Here is a 2,007-nt window from a genome sequence, read left to right on the forward strand (position 1 = left end):
GGGGGGGGGGGTTACTCAGCAGTTGTCACAGACAGGAAGCCTCAGGGTGACGTGATATCTCCTGCCAGCTTCTTATTAATGCCGTTGCATAACTGAACGCAGATATGTGAACCCTTCGAGTTGCGCCGGTGGAAAAAAAAAACAAAACGAATAAATAAAAAAAGGAATCTGCACGATCCAACCTTAACATACGATTGCAGACTAAAAGAATGAATCAAAACCTATCAGAAGGATCTGTTGTCTTGTTTGGAGCGAGGACTCCATGATGCCTGGATGTAAAGAAAAAAAAAAAAGGGCCATTTTGTGAGGCAGCTAATGAGAACGAGGCTCCGTCAGCTGAGTTTAGGATCATCTTTATTGCACACACAAAAAAAAAAACTCACCACCTTTTCCTGCTTTCGCTCGTGTGACTCAGAGACTTCGCCTCTGAATCAGACGATATAAATAACGGCTGCGCCTTTACAGCTGGGCTGATGCACGTTTACAATCGGCCTCATAAAATCTGTCATGATTACAGCCGGGGCTGTCAACGTGCAGCTCCTCAACAGCAGAGCCTCTTTAGGGACCATAATTTATGATGGCGTTACATCTTTTAGGACCCATTTCATCAGCAGAGGATGAACTAATTGGCCGGCCTGTTAAAGCCTTTAAACGTTAAGGGCGAATTTCAGGTTGAGTCTGAACCTGGATCTGGAAACTCCAACCAGGTGAGACCCGGGGCCAGTGGCGATGGCCCACAGCCCAAGTGTCCGGCGTGACCTGAAGTTTGAAGGGAGGGACATAAATGTGTCCACACAGATAAAACTTTCAGCTGAATGTTTTTTAAATAAATAAATAAAAACCCAAATGGTGGAGGGAAATTAGAGGATTCCACAGCACTACAGCATCCTCATCATCTCTAAATGTGGACGGCAGAAGGCATCAGTTAGGCTCGATGATTGCTAAGATAAAAGATGAATCCCTGCAGCTGAAACGGCTTAATGGGTTCGCCAAAAAAAAAAAAAAAAACATCAAGCACATTAGCGAGCACAACCACGGAGAAACTGATAAAAACTGTGAAAGAAACAAGAGCCGGGAATTAGATCTCATTTAAAACGGTGAATAATCTTTTGCGGCCGCATCAGCAAATCGAGCCGTTTCGACAAGAATCAGCCTCTTACCCCTGTCGGCTGTTTGGGCGGGGGGGGGAAGACCTTCCCTCTGCCTCTGCCTCTTCTCTCTGCCGGCGTCCGCGAAATATTCACCCGCTCAGAGGGGCACGGTGTCTGCCGGGAACGCTTGACGCTCTTGAAAATTCGTCATCCTGGGAAAAAACACGGCTCAGAGACATGCCCTCCAAAAAAGAAAGAAAAAAAAAAAAAACTGTTGCCAAAATCAGAAGGGAGAGTGAGGTAAAAAAAGAAAAGAAAAGAAAAGAAACGCCAGCAACTGTGGCCGTTTAGTGAAATATTAAACGGTCAATAACTGTGTGGTTGTCTGGTGACAGAGGAGAGGTGCTTGTGTTGATGGATGGGAGAGGAGCTCTCGGCGAGCGCGAGCTGGCGAGAGAGATAGGGAGGGATTAAGATTGAGGAGACACCCCTGAGAGAGTCTTTTATCGTTGCATTGTAGCCCCTCCGTCGCTTAACGCCCAAATGACTTCGCAACACCGCAGCGACACGATATCGCTCCCAGATAATTAATCTGTTAACGCGGATTAGAAGGGTCTAACCTCTTCGCTCGGCCGGTTCAGGAGGCACGCTCATGACACCGACCGACCTCCCCCCCTCTCCACTCTCCGCCCGCTGAACCAATTTCTGTTCAGAACAGCGCACTGAACCCGGTCCAGATTACCAAGGCGAAGAGCGGAAACATGCAAAAGTCCTCCCGGTGGGTGCACGGGATGATGAGGAGGAGGAGGAGGAGGGCTTTTAAAAGTCCAGTCACATCTCGGACGCAGAACGGGGGGGGGGGAACCCGGGCCGGGGAGGGAAAACGAGAGGCGAAGGATGGCCCTGGAGCGAGATT

At 48.6% G+C, this 2,007-nt stretch overlaps 1 protein-coding gene across 3 annotated transcripts in view; it reads right to left on the bottom strand.

Moving 5' to 3' along the window:
* ttyh1 (tweety family member 1) overlaps nucleotides 1-1,962 on the bottom strand; it is a 24,196-nt gene extending 22,234 nt beyond the window's left edge. For 2 of the 3 annotated variants that reach the window (XM_037980117.1, XM_017415535.3), the window contains exon 1: nucleotides 1,161-1,962. The gene's annotated coding sequence lies outside the window, so the exon portion shown is untranslated. The remainder of the gene's footprint in view (nucleotides 1-1,160) is intronic. The other variant, XM_017415536.3, reaches the window with a different exon arrangement.
* Between the last annotated feature and the right edge of the window lie 45 nt (nucleotides 1,963-2,007).

Source organism: Kryptolebias marmoratus, linkage group LG16 (assembly GCF_001649575.2).
Source record: "Kryptolebias marmoratus isolate JLee-2015 linkage group LG16, ASM164957v2, whole genome shotgun sequence".
In the NCBI taxonomy this organism is placed as follows: Eukaryota; Metazoa; Chordata; class Actinopteri; order Cyprinodontiformes; family Rivulidae; genus Kryptolebias; species Kryptolebias marmoratus.